Source organism: Podarcis cretensis (assembly GCF_951804945.1).
Source record: "Podarcis cretensis genome assembly, chromosome: 16".
NCBI lineage: Eukaryota > Metazoa > Chordata > Lepidosauria > Squamata > Lacertidae > Podarcis > Podarcis cretensis.
Window position 1 is genome coordinate 5861298 of NC_137186.1, and position 11965 is coordinate 5873262.

An 11965-nucleotide genomic window follows, 5' to 3' on the forward strand; every position below is an offset into this window, starting at 1 on the left:
AACAAGTAATAAAAAGACAACAAAACAAACAGAAGAAAAACAAAAAACAAGGCACATAACAATTAAACCCATGTAACTTTAAATTCCTCATTTCATACCCTTCTTTCTTTTGACTTCCCCATACCTCCCCATCCCTGCATCCTTGTTTAATGATTCTTTAGCAACCCTTAGGTCCATTGTCTTAATTCCCTTTCATAAAGTTTCCTTTAGTTTTTTAGTTACTGCTGCAATTCTTTACCTCTTACCCCCTGACATCTTAACATTCCTCAATTTTACAATTGTTTTTAAGATATATTTTAAATTTCTTCCAGTCCTCTTCCACTGTCTCTTTCCCCTGGTCACGGATTCTGCCCGTCATCTCAGCCAGTCCCATAAAGTCCATCACCTTTGTTTGCCATTCTTCCAGAGTAGGTAGTTCTTGCGTCTTCCAATACTTTGCCAGTAGAATTCTTGCTGCTGTAGTGGCATACATAAAGAAAATCCTATCCTTCTTTAACACCACTTGGCCAACCATGCCCAAGAGAAAAGCCTCTGGTTTCTTAGGAAAAGTCCACTTAAGGACCTTCTTAATTTCATTATAGATCATTTCCCAGAAAGCTTTAACCTTTGGGCAGGTCCACCAAAGGTGGTAGAAGGTGCCTTCAGTCTCATTACATTTCCAACACTTATTATTAGGCAAGTGGTAAATTTTTGCAAGCTTGACTGGGGTCATGTACCACCGATAGATCATTTTCATAATATTTTCTTTTAAAGCATTACATGCAGTAAATTTAATACCGGTGGTCCATAACTGTTCCCAGTCAGCAAACATAATATCATCTTCTGTCCTTTCCTTCTGCAGAGGAAATATTTGGGGTCATTAAGAGTCATTGCAGGGCTGTCGAAACCACTCTCAGATTTAGTGAACTACACTGCAAAGTTGTCTGCCATCCAAGCACAACCAACCTGGAAAGATGATGGATTGCAATCTATTTTTGTAATACTGCATTGAACAACTCGCAATGCGAGAGAATTGCATACAAAACACGAGCAGAGTTTCATTTCCCCCACTCATTTCCACGGGCAGCCTCCACTTCCGCCCTGGGAATGGGGCATTTCAAAATGGCAGAGCAGAACCGGAAGCTCCGTGGCCAAGACTCCCTCAGAGAAGGCGGCGGCGGCGACGAACGACAGAACACAAACAAACGCCGCTTCTCGCTCGAGGTTTCCCTCGGAGCAACCGCAGGGGTCGTGCGTCGCCGGGGATTGGCTGGCGCTTGTCGCAGTCTCCCTTTCCCTCCCGCCCCCTGTCCAATCCGAGCCTCGAGCGGTGCAGCTGGCTGTTGGCGGGGGAGGAAAGAGGCGTTGGAAGCTTTGAAGTGGCGCGCGGGGGAGAGTTAGCTTTTCCCGCGCATTTCCAACCGTCGTTACCTCAGGTGCGCTCGGGTTTTGTGTTATTTTTACCTCAGAATTGTCCCCTCGCCTGCCAGCCTCTTGAAGCAATTGCGGTTAACGAATGCCAGAAGGGGCATTAGACACTTCTTTAAACAAGCAAAGCACCGCCTATTTATTACTACTGCGTGTTTCCCCCCCCCCCCTAAGTACTGCTACATAAAAATGAGCTTTTAGCCCAAACCGCTGAAAAGGCGATTCTTTCATCCTGACTGAAAATAACTCCCTTTTTGATTGGGGCTTGAAACTAATCCTTACACACGTTTCAATTTTTGCTTTTTTAAAAAAATAGATCAATATAAGGAAATTCACATTTCAAAGGAATTTGGATCCCTCATTAAAATGTTAACCTTTCATTTTTTTACCTGTGCCTTTTAAAGGTTCCTACTATTCCTCTCTCGTTCTTCTCACCTGCTGTTTTGAGGATTATGGCCACTAGGGAGACGTTTGTCTTTGTCTTTTTTATGTTAATTTCTCCTTTTTACCACATTTCAGGTAAGGTTTTGTGCAGGCAAGTATCTTTAGAGGTAGAAATAGTTCATTAAGGGGAATAAATAACCTGAAAAGTATCTAACCACAAGTGTTGCCAAGGGATGCAATTTAGTCATGAGTCACCCAGCTGTGAATAAATCGCTGTGAAAGAGAAAATTATGTGTGCGGGTTGACTAACCAGCCAAAACACCATTATTTCAAAAAAAAAAAAACATTCTCAATATATTTAAATTAAGCTTGGAACCCTAAACATGTTTGTGACTGAGTTAAGTTCCATTGACATTCTGAGTTATATACATTGAATTGCTCTGCAATTTGTGCTAAACTTTGGATCATACCCCTAATTTGCAAAAAAATAATAATCTGTGAGAGCGCAGAATGTAAATAGCAAGATATATTAAAAGATTTGAAGACTAAATGGTACATTCTCAGAGCAACTGTTTTAAGTTGGCATACCTGTAATAAAATCAAAATGTCAACTGTTCAGCTGTCATCTATTTCATGTCAACCCTTCTTAAAAGGAGGATGATTCTGCTTTGATTCTTTAATCGATTCTGTATGAAGAAGTGTGTAAAGTCATCTTTCTTGCCATTGCCTTGTTAAATCGTGCAACTCTCCCCATTTTTCCTTTCCTTAGGTAACTCGGTAAGATATCAGGTAAAAACCTCTTTCCTGTTCCTAGAAAGCAACAAGTTAAAGGAGTTGTTTATTTTTTATGTGAGCGGGGGGTGAGATTTTGGAGAAATAAAAATTAGGAGCGCTCTGTATTCAAATTGGAAGGCATCCAGAATGCCCAAGGAGCTAAGCTTAGACAAGATGTAATTTGCAGCAGCGGCGTAGCGTGGGTTGTCAGCACCCGGGGCAAGGCAAGTAATTTGCGCCCCCTAACCCGGGGCAAGGCAGGTAATTTGCGCCCCCTAACCCGGGGCAAGGCAGGTAATTTGCGCCCCCTAACCCGGGGCAAGGCAAGTAATTTGCGCCCCCTAACCCGGGGCAAGGCAAGTAATTTGCGCCCCCTAACCCGGGGCAAGGCAAGTAATTTGCACCCCCTAACCCGGGGCAAGGCAAGTAATTTGCGCCCCCTAACCCGGGGCAAGGCAAGTAATTTGCACCCCCTAACCCGGGGCAAGGCAAGTAATTTGCGCCCCCTAACCCGGGGCAAGGCAAGTAATTTGCGCCCCCTAACCCGGGGCAAGGCAAGTAATTTGCGCCCCCTAACCCGGGGCAAGGCAAGTAATTTGCGCCCCCTAACCCAGGGCAAGGCAAGTAATTTGCGCCCCCTAACCCGGGGCAAGGCAAGTAATTTGCGCCCCCTAACCCGGAGCAAGGCAAGTAATTTGCGCCCCCTAACCCGGGGCAAGGCAAGTAATTTGCGCCCCCTAACCCGGGGCAAGGCAAGTAATTTGCGCCCCCTAACCCGGGGCAAGGCAAGTAATTTGCGCCCCCTAACCCGGGGCAAGGCAAGTAATTTGCGCCCCCTAACCCGGGGCAAGGCAAGTAATTTGCGCCCCCTAACCCGGAGCAAGGCAAGTAATTTGCGCCCCCTAACCCGGGGCAAGGCAAGTAATTTGCGCCCCCTAACCCGGGGCAAGGCAAGTAATTTGCGCCCCCTAACCCGGGGCAAGGCAAGTAATTTGCGCCCCCTAACCCGGGGCAAGGCAAGTAATTTGCGCCCCCTAACCCGGGGCAAGGCAAGTAATTTGCGCCCCCTAACCCGGAGCAAGGCAAGTAATTTGCGCCCCTAACCCCTAACCTGCCGCCGCTGCCAGCTTCTTCTTGCTGCTGCCTGGGCTGGGGTATTTACGATAAGGTAGCCACGGCGGCAGCGGCAGCGGGTCCGTGTCAGGTGATCTGAGGCGAGTTGCCGCTGGCGCTGCCGCCCAAACGATGCCGCTTGCCCAGAGGAGGAGGAGGAGGGCAGAGAGGCGAGGAAAATGCAACATGGCCCAGCAGCTGCGGTGGCGGCGGCGGGGCTGTGAGGAGGGGCTGCCTGGCGCGCCCTCCGTGGCCCTGACGCGCGGGGACCGCGGCGAGCGCTGAGAGCCGCTGCCTGCCGGACGCCTTCAGCCCGGACGCGCGCACAGCTCGTCGGTTCCGCGAGACATGGGGCTCTGCCTGCGCCCGAGGCGACTCCGGAGGCGGCGAGCGCCCCCCCCCCCCAGATGTTGCGCCCAGTGCGGCCGGCCCCCCCTGCACCCCCCACGCTACGCCACTGATTTGCAGGAGTTAACTTCAGATCTTTTGCAGACAAATCCACCCCAAAAAGCTAGGCTGTCCAACAAGCCTGGCATTAGAAATCTGAAAGGCTCTTGGGTCTCCATGATGCATTATTTCCAGGGCTGCTGGTTGGGGCCCAAATTCAGCTTGGCATCCTGGACCCGCTACCTGGCTTGCTGAACTTCCCTCATCCTCAGGGATGGCATCATGTGCCAATTTGCCACCCGAGGCCAGAAGACGGGAAGCCAGGTGGGCTGGCTTTGTTCATCCTCTTGTTTTAGGCCATTTCAGTTACTATCCTTCTGGGTGTTCAAGATGAGTCGTTTGGGAGTGGCCGCCAAGACCATATAACAGGCATGTCCAAAGTCCGTTTCAGGGGCCTAATCCAGCCTGCCGGTCAGTTTAATCCAGCCCCGGTGGCAGTTTATTTCCTGGGGTAAAATCCTAAAAAAACCTCAACAACTTCAATCCTAAAATAAAGCTCAACAACTTCAATCCTAAAATATAGCTCAACAGCTTTGGGGTAAAATCATAAAAAAGCTCAAGAACTTCAATCCAGGTCAACAACTTTGGTTGGCCCTTTGGTCGGCCCCCATGGCCCTTCATTTCATCAAATCTTGGCCCTCTTTGAAAAAAGTTTGGACACCACTGCCACATAACATTGGTCCTGGAAGACATACCTTGGCTCCCAGTACGTTTCCAAGCACAATTCAAAGTGTTGGTGCTGACCTTTAAAGCCCTAAAGGGTCTCGGTCCAGTATACCGGAAGGAGCATCTCCACCCCCATCGTTCAGCCCGGACACGGAGGTCCAGCTCCGAGAGCCTTCTGGTGATTCCCTCGCTGCGAGAAGTGAGGTTGCAGGGAACAAAGCAGAGGGCCTTCTCGGTGGTGGCGCCCACCCTGTGGAATGCCTTCTCATCAGATGTCAAGGGGATAAACAACTATCTGACTTTTGGAAGACACAGAAGTTTTAATGCTTGACTTTTTATTTTTATTTTTTATGTGCTGGGAGCCACCCAGAGTGACTGGGAAAACCCAGCTAGATGGGTGGGGTATAAATAATAAATTAATGTTTGATGTTTTATTGTGTTTTTAATACAATGTTGGGAGCCGGCCAGAGTGGTTGGGGAAACCCAGCCAGATGTGCGGGGTGTGTGTGTGTGTGTGTGTGTGTGTGTGTATATATATTGGTTATCAACTAAAGTTAAGGAAGTAGGCAACACCCTCCTTAAAATGTCTTTATTTCTTTTTTTGTTAATTGGCTTTATGGATGGCATTTCTCTATGGTTATCAGCTGCTTTGAACTGTTAGGAAAGTGGAGAATACATCTGTGAAAATCATTTTCAGCAAATTAAACAGCTACAAGAGGTTATAACACTCCTATTCCAATTGTTTGGAGCAGTGCCTCTGATGCCTGAGATTACATCTTTTACGAGATACTGGCCTAGCAACAAGTATTATGACCTTGCATTGGTGTACCTATTGGTTCATTCTGTCCTACATGTTATCACCCCACCAACCTTACAACTGGACCGTAAGTAAATATGTCAAGACATCATGGTGACCTGATGTTTTAAGGAATTATGAAGTTGCTTATGATAAAAAAAAGTTGTGAATTTTATTTTGTATCTGCCTTGGTCAGTAATGTACACAGATCTCTGAATTTAAGAAAGCATTTAGCATTTATGAGCCAGCAAACATATACTGTACTGTCAAAAGTTTTTAGCAATGTAAACACAGTATTTTACAAGCCACTTTTATTGTGGTGTTTTGTTTGCTTGTTTAAGGCTAGAGTTAAACAAATGGATAAGTTTACCAGCAAATCCATGAAGGCACAAGAAGCTCAACCTGATATTATCATCATCCAAAAGGAATCAGGTATGAAATGTTTATCACCACCACAGATGTGCTTATAAGTCATTGGTCAGCATTTCCCAAATAACAGTAATATGCTGAATATATGTATGTAGACTTCCAGCTATATATTTATGCTGGATCTGGCTGAAAACATAACACACGTGAACAAGGTATTTGTTAGAAGCCTTGGGAATTTTTTAAAGGAACTTGCTAGTCCCTATGGTAACTGAGACATTGCTGAACCTAACATTGCTGAACCAGGTGTTCACTAATACTTCCCAAATGTATTGACTGCAGGGATATCTAAGAGATTACATTTCTTGAGTATAGCTTTAGTATTGCAGTTGTATTCCTGCAGACACAGAAAACCATTTTGTGTGATAACGAAGCAAAGTTGCAAGCGAAGAGAATCTCCACTGTCCCTAGTCCACATGAAATGTAGTGTTTCTGGAACAGGTGATAGTGATGAGGTAGATTAGAAGAAGCTGGTACAACACTACCAGAGGAAGAATATCAGGGGAGGGGTACCTTAAATGACTTGTTTGGCAAACTGGGCATATGTGGGTAGCAGGAACAGAGGATGACGGTTTCGGAGGAAGAGCTGTGTTCCAAGAGGGATTTTGGTACTCCAGGCTAGAACATTCATTGGCATGCAGCGTCCACACAAATAATATAAAGGTTACAAGGTTACAAAAGAGTAACCTCATTGAACTTCGTTGGACTTCTACTATATTAAAAGGTGCATGATAAACATCTCGTTATCATGGGAGAAGTTTGCTTTTAGCAAAATGTTCCATTACACTTTTAAGCCAGGGGTTCCCAAACTGGTATGGGAGCTTCATTCAGGTAGTCTTCTGCTTGAATAGTGAATATTAATACTGATTTTTAATTGTATATTTATTGTATATTTTGTTTCTTGTATTACAAAGCAATAAAAATAAAATTAAAAATCATATAGCACTGTGCAAAACACATTACATTTCCTACAGCAGGCAGAAAAATCATTAACTGGTCCACCAGGACCCTCAGCAATTTTCAGGTAGTCCGTGGAGAAAAGAGTTTGGGAACCACTGCTTTAAGCCATTGCTGCTCTCATTCAGTTGTTTTTAAGGTAGGATTCAGAGTAATATGCCCTTAGAAACAGGCTTTTGTTCACATTAATTTCTTTCAGTAGAGGCACCGTTTGGATCATACGTCCCCCAGGCTGTTCAAGAATCAAATGAAGTGGTGTCAAAAATTCTTAGCGATTTGCAGCCCAGCAAACCAGTGCTTTGGAAGCAGTTAATGTGGCAGGTAAATCATGATATAAAGAGCTTGTTCACATTGGAGCTTACTACGTGTGGATAGCTGTTTTGTGTTCTCATTTAATTTGTGTAGTACAAATGATGTTACCCTCAAACACCAGTCTCATCGCTGGCTCCTGTAAATTCGAGTTTACCCAATTCAGGGATAATACAATAAACTGCAGGAAATTGGGTTTCAAACTACTCCACTTGGGGCGGCAGACAGTTTTGGTGGGTGAGTGGGTCAGTCACTTTCTGCCACACCCGTTTCAACACCTGTGACTTCCTTGGTTCTTTTGTTTCTTTTCTGGCCATGCTTGTCACTATTTGCGGTGTGCTTCTGGATAGAGAAGCATGGCCTTGCAACACAGACACACACACACACTTCTTTGGATCCCTCAGATTTGAACAAAACAAAAAACCTGCAGAAATGTGCATTGAGAATTTACCATTGCCTAACTGTGCTTTTGCACACTTACTGGGTGGGGAATTTTATTTTTAAGTTGTATGCCACCATCTGTGAACATGCCCTGATAGTAGTTAATTGGCATAAGAGAATCGACCAATTAGAAGGCAAGGAGAAACACAAAAGGGATGCCTGCTGGTATGAACTACTCCAGTCTAATTCAAACTGGTGTGGACTACTCCAGTCTAATAAAAATACAGGGATTAACAACTAAATAAAATCACATGTGGGCAGGCCAAAAATGAGGAGAAATGATCACATACAGAACTGGGATTGATTGGGCTCTTTTATATGCCATTTCCCCTGTTGAGCTTCAAGCTCTGCCCCTATGTGAGAAGGAGTACTAGAGACCCTAGAGCCTGACTGAGGCTTTGTTCCATATTTTCCCACAGGGAGAAATAGGAGACAGGGGTCTCAGTTTCTATCTTTCCAGTGATCTAACAAGCATAGTGGCCTAGGAGGTGCAGAGTATGTGTCTGAGCTATTTCTAATACAATCTTTCAAACTTAAGCATTTATGGATGTTTTACTCAAGTCGTGGTTGGCATTTTGCAGAGGAAGAAGCGTTGGACACATAACAAAAGGGGAAAAAAACTTTCCAATAAAAGAAGGGGAAGATTTAGAAAGCATTTGGAAAGAAGTACAAAACCAAGGTTTGCAGACAGACAGGACTGGATTCCCAGAAGGTTCAAAAGGCAAGAATGTAGGATCAGAAACATACAGAATAGCGAAGACAAAATTCAGAAAGCCATAGAGCAGAAAGAAATTCTTAGATGTGTAAGAAGTACCTATGTTGGTGAGAAGGAATCTAAATCACAGGCAACTTCCACACATTCCAACGAACGTAAAAGAAGAAAAGCCAATGAAGTCATCACTTATAATGTCAAGGAAGGACAACTCTTAGGACTAAAGGGAAGAAGAACAAGAAAAAGAAGAAGATCAACATACCCAGGGAAGCCACACTTGGTTTCTTCACAACCCTTTGATAGCTATAGTTCTTCCTACAGTTTGTCTTCTTATTTTACCCCAAGTAGCTCCCAGAGTACATTATCAAGAAGAATGAAGAGAAACGTTTCCAGTTTTCATAAAAAAGAAGGTAGTTTTGAGGATACATTTTTGATCAACACAAAGGAACAGAAAATAAGAGAGAGAGAAATGGGAGCATTTCCAAAGAAAAGAGAAGCCAGAGAAACACAGTCGGTCAGAAATGTAAGTCTTAAACTGAAAACCTTAAAATCTCAAGAGAAATTATCTAACATGGTAGACCGTCTGTCAGACCCATCCAATAACATGTCAAAAGATGAAAAACTCACCTACATGCATGAACTCCTAGATGAATTGAAGTTATTCATTAAGCTGTTGGAGCAGCAAATACTACTACAGTCACTAAATAACATTGTTTATTCAACCACAGTTTCTGGCTCACAAAAGTAGAGAGCACTAATATTGCTGAATTTAAAAACATGTTGCTATTTTGTTACATAAAAATCCTGATAATACATAATTTTATTTTGGCTTAATTAGTCTTTAAATCATAATGTTGGTTTATAGCTCGTATTAGGAAATGTTTTTGGATAAACGACTGACAAAATACTAAAATAATTTCTAATAAATGACATTACTCTGGAAAATGCTCCTTGTAAGAAAGATGCACCATGACAGTAGTCAGAGGAGAAGGAATAATAAAATTGTAGATTTGTAGAGTTGGAAGATGCCCCAGGGGTCATCTAGTCCAAATCTCTGCAATGCAGAAATCTCAACTAGATCATCCATGACAGACGGCCATCCAATCTCTGTGGACGAGTCCACAACCTCCTGAGGGATACTGTTCCACTGTCAAACAGCTCTTACCCAGAAAGTTCTCCCTGTTGTTTAGTTGGATTCTCCTTTATGTAACTTGGGTCCTACCCTTTAAAGTGGGAGAAAAGAAGCTTACTCCGTCTTCAATGTGGTAGCCCTTTAGATATTTGAAGATGGCTATCATATCTCCTCTCAGTCTCCTCTTTTCCAGGCTAAACATACCCAGCTCCTTCAACCATTCCTCATAAGGCTTAGTTTACAGACCCTTGATCATCTTGCTCACCCTCCTCTGCACACACTTGAGCTTATCAACAGCCTTCTTAAATTGTGGTGCCCAGAACTTGATCAGGACACTAGATTATTGTTAATGCAGCCCGAAATTGCATAAGCATAGTTGTTGTTTTTTTGCTTTTGTATCACACTGTTGACTCATGTTCACCTTGTAGTTTACTAAGATCCTTCTCACATGTACTACTGGCAAGCTAGGTGTCTCCCACCTTTTATTTGTGCAGCTGGAATCATCAACCACTCTAACATTCCTGACTTCAAATGCACCAAATCACTTGGAACTCAGAGATACAACAAGAAAGTGGGTGGGTGTAATCACCATTAATATGAAACAAGGCAAAACCCTTTAAGTCTCATTCCAGCTAGGCCAATTTCAGTTTCAGAGGAAACTTAGAACAGTGTGTTTGTTTTTTAAAGGCTCTTACTTGTCCTTAAATATGCTTTCATAATTTCATACAGTACTTTTAAAAGTACTGCCTTTACATCTTATGGTGTCAACTATGGTTTGGGATTTTTTTTTTTTTTTTGTCACACTTGTGTTTCTACATGAAACGGGTTTGGGGGAGGAAAATGAGCCTTCAGCCTGAATGATGAAAGAATAATTCCTCTTTCGTACTTTGCATGTAAACTCTTCAAAATGCTTGAGGAGAAGAAGGTGCATGTCTCTCTGATCTGCAGAACCCACTTTGACTCCTGAAGTGTTACTATAACATATTAAGTAAGAGATGAAAAACATCTGAATGTTTATTCAAAGTCCTTTATCATCTGTATATATTTCTTTAGCCACAGCTATTTACATTATGGACTTCTTCATGGCAAACCCTTTTTAGAAATCTAGTATATTTTGAGGATAAATAAGTGGTTATAAAACAAGCAGTAGGGGGCAGTAAAAGCACAGAAATTACAGCACTGAGGAGTGTTTGAGATATGGTTCAGAAGGCAGATTGTCTAAATAGTGACCAGTTTTTATGGAAAGTGCATCTTAACAGAGATAGTAGCAGTTGTGGAAAAAGGCAGTAGAGTGTTCCTAGTGAAACTATTTTAATTAATGTCAAGGGCGGGCTCAAAGAGTAATGAAAGCAAATTCCCAACTGTCTCTGTCAGTAATGATATCTGAGGCTCAAAAGCCAAATGGCGGTCAGTTTCCACAGGATGCATTTCAGTTACATAGTTATACTACCATATGCCTTGCCCTGCGTGACGTTATTTTTTCCCTGTTTTTTGCCTGATACGGACACCTTGTTAAAATATTATGAATGTGATTCGCTAGCACTGCGATGCTTCCTGTTTTCAGCTGCTTCTCCAGGGAAGTTCAAACAGTACTGAGGGCTCAGGGCCGGGGTGTCCTTGACCCCTTTACTTTTTACGATGCTTCCTGAGCTACTGTTTTAAAAGACTATAGTGGGGCAGCATGCTACAGTTGAAATGGTGGGGGGCAGGAAGCCTAAGGTAAAGTTTGTGGATTCTTCCTCTCCCCATAACACAAGTAAATGAACACAATATGTGTCTGTCAGTGAAAAGCCTTCAACAAGAAAGAGACTTAGGAAGGGATCTTTGGTATGAAAACCATGATGTCACAAGGATGTCCCTATTTCCATATGTGGAACATCAGGTTTTGCATTTACAATACTATCGTGCTTAACATAATTCTTCTAAAATTCCATTTTTATAAAAATATGAGAGCTGCCTTTCCTGGGGATAGAATAGTGGCCTCTATTGCCTATAGACTCTAGGTCCTAGAGCAGACATTTCCATGCTGCCTAGGGCTCATGGGAGTTGGAGGCCAGCAACACCTGAAGGGTGCCAGCAGGAGCAGACCTTGGTAATATACTGCCCTGTACAAGGCCAGCATTTGACCTCCTCCTCAAGCCCTCTTGGCACTGGCTTAAGCCAAGTGAGAAGCGCCCTCCTCAGCTGCTCACCCAGTACTGTGACATCAATTAAATGTAAAGGTAAAGGACCACTGACAGTTAAGCGAGGGAGCCAGTATTTGCCCGCAGACTAAGTCGCTTCTGGCGCAACGGAACACCGAAACCAGAGCAGCACATGGAAATGCCATTTACCTTCCCGCCGGAGCGGTACCTATTTATCTACTTGCACTTTTTGGCGTGCTTTCGAACTGCTGGGACTG

At 43.6% G+C, this 11965-nt stretch overlaps 2 long non-coding RNA genes across 2 annotated transcripts; one reads left to right on the forward strand and one right to left on the reverse strand.

Annotated features, from left to right (window-relative positions):
* Positions 1–1163: 1163 nt before the first annotated feature.
* LOC307205809 lies at positions 1164–9250 on the forward strand. Its single transcript, XR_013834066.1, has 6 exons — positions 1164–1415; positions 1812–1926; positions 2561–2580; positions 5929–6019; positions 7170–7291; positions 8302–9250. It is a non-coding gene; the product is annotated as an uncharacterized lncRNA (long non-coding RNA).
* LOC307205865 lies at positions 2125–4494 on the reverse strand. Its single transcript, XR_013834135.1, has 2 exons — positions 4309–4494; positions 2125–2601 (listed from the first exon to the last, which is right to left on the reverse strand). It is a non-coding gene; the product is annotated as an uncharacterized lncRNA (long non-coding RNA).
* Positions 9251–11965: the final 2715 nt, after the last annotated feature.